The sequence below is a fragment of the Manis pentadactyla genome, chromosome 5 (assembly GCF_030020395.1).
Source record: "Manis pentadactyla isolate mManPen7 chromosome 5, mManPen7.hap1, whole genome shotgun sequence".
In the NCBI taxonomy this organism is placed as follows: Eukaryota; Metazoa; Chordata; class Mammalia; order Pholidota; family Manidae; genus Manis; species Manis pentadactyla.
The window spans coordinates 79,686,081-79,698,328 of NC_080023.1; the positions used below are offsets into that span (position 1 = coordinate 79,686,081).

Here is a 12,248-nt window from a genome sequence, read left to right on the forward strand (position 1 = left end):
AACCAATATAACATATACCATTCCACAAAAAGCCTTTGTTTTCTCAGAGCTAATGTTTTGTGAATGACTTACCGATTAATGCAGTCTGACTGCTGTCTTTCCAGTGGGACTGTAAGCCCCTCAAGGGCAAGGGAGGGTACTTCGTTCATTGTTCATTCCCAGGACTATACAGGGTGTTCCTGAAAAAATTGTTTAAATTACTTAATGCCTTATGACCAAAATATTTTTCTCCTAAAGAAACAGTAATGATTTGCATCAACAGCAGAAGCCTATTCTCTGTCTCCTGGAAGAGATCAGAACTTTTAGAAAGAAACTAACTTATTCTCAAAGGGCAGTCACACCTAGGATTCTTAACTCAGGCTGTAAAATATAACAGTGTCACAAGTGTAAATATTCTTTAAATTCTTACAGGTTTTAACAAAATTACATAGATTCCTACCCTACTTTATACTCATTATTTCATGAATTATAAGAGGTGAATTCATACTGGTTAGAAAAAAGCACCTGATTCATTCTACTTTTAGTACTAATTTCAGACAAATAATGTATGCTGCTAAAATTTGAGTTTTCAAAAATGTGGTATTCACAATAATTAGAATAATGGATTCTGAGAGAGATCATTAGAGCTCACAATGTGCTTTAACTCTTAACAGCTGTTGCAGGGCAAGCCATAGTTATTCCTCAGGTTTTGCTTAGAAGCTTTAAAAGAATCTGTTTATAAACTGGAACCTATACTTAAGTGTCACTGGATTAACACTTCAGAATTTCATGTTTACACATACATTTCACAACTCTCTTTAATATGCTTTAAAGCTGTCTGAGACTTATTTATGTGTTACACAGCTATACTGGGTTCCATAATCTATAGCTACTTTCTTTTGAAATTAAATTTATTGCCACAGAAAATTGTGGCGAAAATCAAGCCAAAAGGTGTAGCAACCGACTAATTGAAAACATGTATTCTGTAGCTAGTAAGCATTAGTAAGCACTTACGAAGTCTTAGTAGTTTTGAAGTTTAATACTAATATTCAAAAAGTGATTAAAAAATAACTAAAGTCTTCTCAGAATTAGCTAGAATATATGTGTGTATATATGAATGTGTATATGTGTGTGTATGTATAAACATGTTTTTGTAAACTTTTGTAAATTCATGCAAAAGACTCAAGGTTTAGCTTCAGATCTTGTTGGAAGAGGTTCCTGCTAATAGGGATCTTAAGACAATCAAAATTAATAATAGTACAGTAAAACAGCAGTACAAATAAGCTATTGCAGTCAATTCCATAAGTACCTTTTTGCTAGGCATTGTGCTAGGCCAGGCAATATGGATATAAGAACAAACAGGATACAAGTGCTAAATTGTATGGATTTAATTATAAGCATACAATAAGGCCAAGGTTCATAAATGTTTTCTTCTGTGGCCTGGATAGAGCATATGTCAGCAGCTAGTTTAAAAAACAAAACTGGATTGTCTTGGTAAATTGATATCATGTGTATCTATTCAGGTGGTAGGTAAGTGAATTCTCCAACTCTGCTTCCCACTCCAGAGTTTATAAGACACTCCTTTCTATATACTGGTATAAAGCTCTGGGTAACACTTCATTGTGTGGTGATTGCTTATCTGTTTTTACTGGACTGTGAGCTTCTAGAAAGCAGAGACCAGTCTTACGTTTACATATAGATCTTCCCACATTTAACTGTGGTTGGATAGATGAGTAAATTAAGTAAGTTGGAAGGAAAGGGGGGAAATTGGAAAAAAGAAGTAAGGAGAAGAAAGATGGACTGTTTGTAAAGAGAGAGAGAGAAATATGAGAAAGAACAGGAGGTGAGTGGCCGCCTTTCTTCCCGGTCCTCTTCAGGTGAGACTCCCAGTGACCTGCTGTCCGGGGGCTGGGAGAGGGCATGAGAGCAGGGCCACAACAGCCAGTGTGGCTGCAGCCATCTCTACAGCTTGTGAAAAAGTTACTACCATGAGCTTAGTACCTAGATGACTAGTCTGGATGCATTCCAGGAATACACTTCAAGCTAGGCAGTTGGGGACCGTTTGTCTCAGGCTACTAAACAGCAGGTTACCTCAGCAGCTGGTGAGCCCAGTGCAAAGATAACACAGCTTTTTTCGTGCAGTGTTCTTCAGTCCAGTGTTCTTTCACCGTTGCTGGAGGATGGCCCTGTAAGGTGGGCTTTGAATGATAATCGCATTTTAAAGGGAGATGATATATAAAAGCACACTAAGATATACAGAGAATTATATATAGAATTATATTTGTGCATCCTGGTTGAAAAGCATTAACATAAAAAAAGAGGGGTTTTCAAGTTAATTTTTGTATCAGTGTTTGGCAAGGATTCCCACAGGCAGCCACTGTTTATGCCATGCTGTAAGCTTTCCTGTTAACCAGAAATTCTTTGAAATGCTTAGTAGAACTATTTCAAAGTCGTTTGTTGTTGAGGTTGTGGAACCCTTTTTCAGCTCACATATTAAATTTGCCTCACTGAAGAACAACATAAGGTCTTAAAGAATTCTGAGACAAACTCCTTTAAAAAATTTCATTGAAAGTGGAGTGGAGTGGGCAACGCAAAGGAGTCTGTCTTGTCAGTGGGTTTCAGCCCCCAAGCAAGTTCTCTATGGATTCAGTGTGACCAAAGAAAATGACAGTAAAATGTTCTTGGGGTGAAAGGGTTATACCCAACTTTTTTTCCATGGTGGCAGGTCAATCACTAAAATCCCGTTCACTCAGAGTGAGTTTGTGTGCAGCAAGCTGGTCTCTTCCTCTGGGCCTCTCTGCCTTCACAGCTGTCCTCTGGGCCTCTGTCCTCTGCTCTGCTCTCCTACAGCCTTGCAGCCATGCCACTGTGTCACCCAGAACACTGGGTAGAGCTCTTTATATACAGTCAGTAGCAGTGTATTGCCCACACATGTGTAGTGAGCTAGCTGAGCAGGGCCAGGTGAGAATCCTGGCCACAGGAACTGTCACTTTACCCACAGGGTCCTTTGCAGTTGAGGCACTGATGGAAAGTCAGCGTGGCTCCGTTCACTTCCACACTCTCCTTAGGGCCACCTAAGGGTTGGCGGGTGGCTGCCCATGAGCTGTGGGGAAAGCTGGGACAAAGCTAGGTCTTAGAACTGTGCTGTGGGAACCTCTGCATCCATAATGGGGAGCCAGCAAGTGGCTGGAAAGAGAGTCTTAGAGACAACTAGCAAGGGAGAAGGAAATATTGATCATAGTTTATGAGAAAAAATAAAAAGACCTGAGGACTCTGTACTGTACACACAGCCCAGCCTTTCTCAGTGCCAAACTGCTGGTCCTACACTTATTCTTGGGGCTGGTTTCTACTTCACATATAGAATAGAGAAAAGGTTAGATGTGCCTGAGCAGTCTACATATTAAAGAATAGTGTATCTTAGTGTCCTTTTAGTTATTTATTTACTTTGTAAATGCAATTTTCTTTATTAGGGTATTATTGATATACACTCTTACAAAGATTTCACATGAAAAACAATGTGGTTGCTACGTTCACACATATTATGGAGTCCCCTCCCATATCCCATTGCAGTCACTGTCTGTCAGTGTAGTAAGATGCCACAGAGTCACTACTTGTCTTCTCTGTGCTACAATGTCTTCCCCATGATCTCCCCCACACCATGTGTGCCAATCATAATACCCCTCAATCCCCTTCTCCCTCCCTCCCCAACCGCCCTCCCCCACCCTTCCCCTTTGTAACTGCTTGTCCCTTGTTGAAGTCTGAGAGTCTGCTGCTGTTTTGTTCCTTCAGTTTTGCTTCATTGTTATACTCCACAAATGAGGGAAATCATTCAGTACTTGTCTTTCTCTGCCTGGCTTATTTCACTGAGCATAATACCTTCTATCTCCATCCATGTTGTTGCAAATGGTAGGATTTCTTTCTTTCTTATGGCTGAATAGTATTCCATTGTGTATATGTACCACCTCTTCTTTATCCATTCATCTACTGATGGACACTTAAATTGCTTCCATATCTTGGTTATTGTAAATAGTGCTGTAAAAAACACAGGGGTGCATATGTCTTTTTGAAACTGGGATGCTACGTTCTTAGGGTAAATTCCTAGGAGTGGAATTCCTGAGTCAAATGGCATTTCTATTTTTAGTTTTTTGAGGAACGTCCATACTGCTTTCCACAATGGTTGAAATAGCTTACATTTTGACTAGCAGTTTGGAGGGTTCCCCTTTCTCCACATGCTCACCAGCATTTGTTGTTCTTAGTCTTTTCAATGCTGGCCATCCTTAATGGTGTGAGGTGATATCTCATTGTGGTTTTAATTTGCATTTCCCTGATAATTAGCAATGTGGAGCATCTTTTCATGGGCTGGTTGGCCATTTGAATTTCTTCTTTGGAGAAGTGTCTGTTCATATTCTCCACTCATTTTTTTAGTCAGGTTATTTGCTTTTTGGTTGTTGAAGCATGTGAGTTCTTTATATATTTTGGATGTTAACCCCTTGTCAGATACGTTGTTTATGAATATATTCTCCTATACTATAGGATGCCTTTTTGTTCTGCTGATGATGTCCTTTGTTCTACAGAAGCTTTTTAGCTTGATGTAGTCCCATTTGTTCATTTTTGCTTTTGTTTCCCTTGGCTCTTTTATTGTATATTAATTGACCATATATGCTTGGGTTTATATCAGGGCTCTCTAGTCTGTTCTATTGGTTTATGGGTCTGTTCTTGTGCTAGTACCAAACTGTCTTGATTACTGTGGCTTTGTAGTAGAGTTTGAAGTCGGGAAGCATAATATCCCCAGCTTTATTCTTCCTTCTCAGGATTGCTTTGGCTATTTGGGGTCTTTTGTGGTTCCATATGAATTTTAGAACTATTTTCTCTAGTTTGTTAAAGAATGCTGTTGGTAATTTGATAGGGATTGCATTGAATCTGTAGATTGCTTTAGGCAGGATGGCCATTTTGACAATATTAATTCTTCCTATCCATGAGTATGGGAAGTATTTCTATTTATTGTTATCTTCTTTAATTTCTCTCATGCATGTCTTGTACTTTTCAAGGTATAGGTCTTTCACTACCTTTGTTAGGTTTATTCCTTGGATTTCATTCTTTTTGATGCTGGTGAGACTTCAACACTTCATTCACTCCAAAGGACAGATCAACCAGAAAGAAAATAAGTAAGGAGACAGAGGCACTGAAAAAAACACATTAGAACAGATGGATCTAACAGACATTTACAGAACTCTACATCCAAAAGCAGCAATTGTGAATGGATTTGTTTTCTTGATTTCTCTTTTTGTTAGTTCATCATTAGTGTATACAAATGCAATAGATTTCTGTGTATTAATTTTGTATCCTGCAACTTTGCTGAATTCAGATATTAGATCTAGTAGTTTTGGAGTGGACTCTTTAGGTTTTTTTATGTACAATATCATTTTATCTGCAAATAGTGACTGTTAAATTTCTTCTTTACCAATCTGGATGCTTTTTATTTCTTTGTGTTGTCTAATTGCCATGGCTAGGACCTCCAGTGCTATGTTGAATAAAAGTGGGGGAAGTGGACATCCTTGTCTTGTTCCCGATTTTAAAGGAAAGGCTTTCAGCCTTCTTACTGTTAAGTATGATGCTGGCTGTGGGTTTTTCATATATGGCCTTTATTATGTTGAGGTACTTCCCCTCTATATCCATTTTGTTGAGAGTTTTTATCATGAATGGATGTTGAATTTTGTCAAATGCTTTTTCAGCATCTATGGAGATGATCATGTGGTTTTTGTCCTTTTTGTTGATGTGGTCGATTATATTGATGGATTTTCTAACATTTTATCATCTTTGCATCCCTGGAATAAATCCTACTTAATCATGATGGATGATCTTTTTGATGTATTTTTGAATTTGGTTTGCTAATATTTTGTTGAGGATTTTTGTATCTATGTTCATCATGGATATTGCTCTGTAATTTTCTTTTTTTGTAGTGTCTTTGCCTGGTTTTGGTATTAGGGTAATGCTGGCCTCATAGAATGAGTTTAATCGTATTGCCTCCTCTTCTACTTTTTGGAAAACTTTAAGGAGAATAGGTATTAGGTCTTCACTAAATGTTTGATAAAATGTAGTGGTGAAGCCATCTGGCTCAGGGTTTTGTTCTTAGGTAGTTTTTTGATTACCAATTCAATTTCGGTGCTGGTAGTTGGTCTGTTTAGATTTTCTGTTTCCTCCTGGGTCAGTCTTGGAAGGTTGTATTTTTCTAGAAAGTTCTCCATTTTTTCTAGGTTATCCAGTTTGTTACCATATAATTTTTCATAGTATTCTCTAATAATCCTTTGCATTTCTGTGGTGTCCAGCATGATTTTTCCTTTCTCATTTCTGATTCTGTTTATGTGTATAGACTCTCTTCTTTTCTTGATAAGTCTGGCTATGGGTTTATCTATTTTGTTTATTTTCTTGAAAAACCACTGCCTGCTTTCTTTGATTCTTTCTATTGTTTTATTCTTCTCAATTTTATTTGTTTCCACTCTAATATTTATTGTGTTCCTCCTTCTACTGGCTTTGGGCCTCATTTGTTCTTCTTTTTCTAGTTTTGTTAATTGTGAGTTCATATGGGATTGTTCTTCTTTCCTGAGGTAGGCCTGTATTTCAATATACTTCCCTCTTAACATGGCCTTCACTGCATCCCACAGATTTTTGTGGTGTTGAATTATTGTTGTCATTTGTCTCCATACATTGCTTGATCTCTGTTTTTATTTCATCATTGATCCATTGATAATTTAGGAGAATGTTGTTAAGCCTCCATGTGTTTGTGAGCCTTTTTGTTTTCTTTGTACAATTTATTTCTAGTTTCATACCTTTGTGGTCTGAGAAACTGGTTGGTATAATTTCAATCTTTGTGAATTTACTGAGGCTCTTTTTGTGGCCTAGTATATGATCTATTCTTGAAAATGTTCCATGTGCACTTGAGAAGAATGTGTATCCTGCTGCTTTTGGGTGTAGAGTTCTGTACATGTCTGTTAGATCCATCTGTTCTAATGTGTTTTTTTCAGTGCCTCTGTCTCCTTACTTATTTTCTTTCTGGTTGATCTGTCCTTTGGAGTGAGTGGAGTATTGAAGTCTCCTCGAATAAATGCATTGCATTCTATTTCCCCCTTTAATTCTATTAGTATTTGTTTCACATATGTAGGTGATCCTGTGTTGGTTGCATAGATATTTATAATGGTTATATCTTCTTGTTGGACAGATCCCTTTACTATTATGTAATGTCCTTGTTAGTCTCTTGTTATTTTCTTTGTTTTGAAGTCTGTTTTGTCTGATACAAGTTCTGCAATGCCTACTCTTTTTCTCCCTATTAGTTGCATGAAATATCTTTTCCATCCCTTCACTTTCAGTCTGTGCATGTCTTTGGGTTTGAAGTGGGTCTCTTGTAGGCTGCATAAAAAGATCTTGCTTTGTTATCCATTCAGCGATTCTCTGTCTTTTGATTGGTGGATTCAGACCATTTATATTTAGGGTGATTCTCGATAGGTATGTTCTAATTGCCACTGCCTGCTTTATAATCATGGTTACCAAAGGTTCAAGGGTAATCTCCTTACTATCTACCAGTCTAACTTATCTCATGTTGTATGCTATTTCAAACAGAATCTAAAGATTCTTTCTTTTTTCTCCTATTTTTTTTCCTCCTCCATTCTTTATATGTTAACTGTCATATCCTGTACTCTTTTCTATCCCTTGACTGTCTTTGGGGGTAGTTGATTTAATTTTTCATCTGCTTAGCAATGAATTGTTCTACTTTCTTTACTGTGGTTTTATTTATTCTGGTGACAGCTATTTAGCTTTAGGAACACTTCCATCTATAGGAGTCCCTCCAAAATACACTGTAGAGATTGCTTGTGGGAGGTAAATTCTCTCAGCTTTTGCTTTTGTGGAAATTGTTTAATCCCTCCTTCAAATTTAAATGATAATCTTGCCTAGTAGAGTATTCTTGGTTTGAGACCCTTCTGGTTCATTATGTTAAATATATCATGCTACTCCCTTCTGGCCTGTAAGGTTTCTGTTGAGAAGTCTCATGAAAGCCTAATGGGTTTTCCTTTGTATGTGATCTTTTTCTCTCTCTGGCTGCTTTTAATAGTCTGTTTTATCCTTGATCTTTGCCATTTTAATTACTATATGTCTTGATGTTGTCTTCCTTGGGTCCCTTGTATTGGGAGATCTGTGCATCTTAATGGCTTGAGAGATTATCTCCTTCCCCAGAGTGGGGAAGTTTTCAACAATTGCCTCCTCAAGACACTTTCTATCCCTTTTACTCTCTTCTTCTTCTCTGGTACCCTTCTAATGCGAACATTGTTCTGTTTGGATTGGTCACATAGTTCTCTCAATATTCTTTCATTCCTAGAGATCCTTTGTTCTCTCTGTGCCTCAGCTTCATTGTATTCTTATTCTCTAATTTCTATTCCATTTACCATTTTCTCCACTGTATTGAATCTGCTTTTCAGCCCCTCCTTTGATGTTTCATTTCTGATACTGTATTCTTTAATGATTGGATCTCCATCCAAAATTCATTCCTGAGTTCTTGAATATTTTTCTGTATCCCCATGAGCATGTTTATGATTTTTATTTTGAAATCTCTTTCAGGAAGATTGATGAGTTCAGTTTCACTTTATCCTTTTTCTGGTGTTTGTGGGATTTTGGTTTGAACCAGGTTCCTTTTATGTTTCCTGTTTGTATGTGGCACCCTCTAGTGCCCAGAAGCTCTGCTCTCTAGAGCTGCTCAGCCCTTGTAGTGATGTCAGGAGTTGGGGGGTAGTGTCGCTGGTGCCTGGGGGGAGGAAAGAGCTGTTTCCTGCTTCCCGGCTGCTATGCCTGCCTCCATAGCCAGAACCAGAGGGCCGAGCACACAGTGTCAGCCTCTATGCTTTGTGTTTTTAGCTGCCATAGGTGGAGCTTTCCTCTGCCTTGCCTGACTCCAGGGCAGGGGCTGCCAGTTTGTGAGCCGGTGTGGGCTGGCCAGGAGGAAGGTGCAGCAGATTGCATATCATGGTGGGGGGCCTTGGAAGTGTGTAGCCAGCCACAGGGATGGGGTGACTGAACCTACTGACTGTTCCCAATCTGCTGGGCATAGTGCCTCTGGACAATTTTGTCTACCTGTCTTTTCTCCTGAGCAGTAAGCTTTGTGCAATCCTTGCCCCTTTAGCAGCCCTCTCACTGTTCAGAAGTCTCTCAGACTGCCTGCCTTTCTTTTATCCCAGAGCAGCCAGATGTGGATTCCTGTTTTCCACAAGTGACTGGAATCTCCATCTCTCCAGGTATTCTGCCTGTCTTAGCTTTCCAACCCCACTAATGTCTAGAGCACCATACAATGTAAGTCCATGCGCCCAGAGAAGGTCTCCAGGGCTGGTTGTTCAGAAGTCCTAGGCCTCCACTCCCTCCCTGCTCTGTTTCCCTTCCTACTACTGGTGAGCTGTTGTGTGGGAAGGGCTTGGGTCCCACTGGATCACAGCTTTAGTATGTTTCCCTGTTCCATGAGGCCTGTTCTCTTCTCCAGGTGTATGCAGTCTGGTGCAGCCTTTCCTGTTACTCTTTCAGGATTGGTTGTATTAATTATATTTTCATATTATATGTGGTTTTGGGAGGAGGCTTCTTTCTCACCTTTCATGCCACTATCTTTAATCTCACCTTTTAATTGTTAAAATCTCATATGGTGTTTCAGTTTCTTTCAGCATCACAGTGAGGTAAAATCAAATGTGTAATTGAGCTACTAATTCAAGTGTTTCTCAGTTTAAACCAGTTTTGTTTGGATTTTGATGCATTAATCAATTTACTACATAATTAGCCTGATTCTTGCCAACATTTTCCCAAAGAGCTATTCAGGAGGAAGCTGAGGAAGCCTTCCTCCCTGTCACTTTCTTTTCTGTAGCCTCCCCAGTTAATGAGATGACTCCCTTCTCTGGGCTGGTACACAGCTCTGTGGGAGCATGTATTTTATGATATATAATGTTCAAATTACTGTCCAGTTTCTGTCTTCTACAAAATTTCCATTTTTGAATGTTGTAAATAAGTGTCATTGATTCAAATTGACATTTTTACTTCATTGGTGTATCAGAATAATTTTGTATATGAAGAGAAAATTCCAATTCAAATTGATTTTAGCAAAAAAGGAGTTTATAATCTCCCATAAGTGGATGCCCAGGTACGGTGGTACCAAAGCTGAGTGATGCATTGTCGAGGCTCAATAATATCACTGCAGACCTGTTCACTGTAGTCACTGACATTCTCCATTGGCCTCATCCTCTGGCTGTGTTAGCATCACACACCACCTTCAGATATGAGACCATTTCCAGAGGAAGGCAGACACTATCTTTTATTATGCACTTTCTTATTATGGAAGAAACCTTTCCCAGAAGCTCCATGGCATACTTGTCCTGTCTTTTCATTGGTGAGAATTGGGCCACTTGCCCCTTTCTAAGTCATCACTGACAAGGGAAATGGGTGACAGTGCTGAATTAGACTTACTATTTGTGTTGAAAGAGATGTTTGAGAGTAAATCAGTGGCTACTAATAGATAAATCTATAGTGACTGTACAAATGTCACAATGCTTTGCTGAATACAGAAGCAAAATGGATTTCATTGCTTGTGAATGAAAATACTATTATAATAAAGTAAAAACAAATCTCATAAGTACACATTTGTAGAAAATTAAAAAAATATCATAACAGAGGGAATTTTTTTCTGGTTTTCTAAACTCTGGAACCGGGCGTGTCTTAACATTTCTTTTTTTATTTCAGGCCTTAGTGTTAGGATATTATTTTTTCCCATTCCTTTGGTTTACTGGGACTGGATCTAAAAGTTCTGTTTATTTGCATTAAAAAAAGGTGTTTTAACAATAATTTCATGAAAAGAATGTGATACCATATTTTATAATTTTCTTTGATCACAGCCAGTCAAGAGGGAAATGAATGAAATAGCAGAATCATACTGAGTGTAGAAGTTAGATTTTTGAAGATACACTGTGAAGCATAAATGAAACATTAGTTTCTTGAATGGGCTACAAATCTTACATAAAGCTTTTGGCTGCAGTCTATTGGTGGAAGAGTTGAGAGCTTGTGAAGGATGTTCAGGTTAAATAAGGGTCGGAGGCTGTTGCAGATGTTACGCCTCAGTCAGGAGCCATCATTTGCACATCTGCACAGTGGAGGGCTTCTCAGCTGGCAGAAAAGCTCACTGGAGTTCAGACTGCTTCCAGACACACTTCCTGCTCACTCTTTTCTCTTTCTGGCTGTGCTTTCTGCTGTGCCCTTGCTCTCATTTGTTCAAGCCATTTTCCTAGGAAAAGTTCTTGTGATTTCAGATTTTCTTGAAATATATTAAAAAAATGGAATCATTGAAATTCCTTTTAAAAAGTTGTTCACTTTTATGTTCAATTACTGCTACCATTAGTAGGGTGATTATAAAGGGAACCTAGTAAATATATTCTTTGGGGAATATCAATGAAGGAGGAACATCTGGAAAGTTCTATACAATAATAAAAATGGAAACAGATGCGTAATCGCTATGCTGCCTCCTGTAAGAGGTCTCTGTTACTAGTAATTTGGGAAAATTTTATTCTGCCTGCCCACAAGGAAATGTAAATATATACTTATAATATTAAACTGTTGAAGCCAAAATGAGGAGTTTTATATTAGCCTTATAGATTTCAGTGAACAAGCTTACATTTCCACTAGTAACAATTTTGCCATAAAATATAGGAATTATAGAAACTTTGATATGAACTTGCCGAACAGGTGTAATGTTTTAAAATACAGAATATTATTACTTTCAAAATGTTACAATTATAAAAATAAGCCAAAAATACTGAATTCTATAAAAAAAGTACCGTGTTTTTAGGAAGTAATTTTTCTAATGTGAAATATAATCTAACTTGGCTCATTAAATAAATACTATGCCTAAAATGGCATTCTATGTAATAGTCGTTCACTTTGCTCCATTCCTGACCCCTCACTGTCTTTCTCTGGTTGAGTTGTTTTGAGACTTGAGCAACAAAAGCCCCTACTTTGGTAGGGTGAGAGTTTTAAGTGCTAGTTTCTCTGTCTTTGATAGTACATAGAATGATTATATTATATAAGGTCCATATTGTCCTTTGGAAATCTAAATAATCCTTTTAAAATAAAGTTTACATAAAGAACTTAACTCTCAAACATATTATTTGTTTCTGGGCTGTTTCCAAATAGCTGCCTCTTAGTCATTAATAACAAGTTGAACAAATATGTCAAATACCAGCAGTGTGCCAGGCACTGGG

At 38.0% G+C, this 12,248-nt stretch overlaps 1 protein-coding gene across 4 annotated transcripts in view; it reads left to right on the top strand.

Annotated features, from left to right (window-relative positions):
• The window catches only part of BMPR1B (bone morphogenetic protein receptor type 1B), a 392,832-nt gene that overhangs the window by 52,892 nt on the left and 327,692 nt on the right, over positions 1-12,248 (top strand). The gene's annotated exons all lie outside the window — the stretch shown is intronic.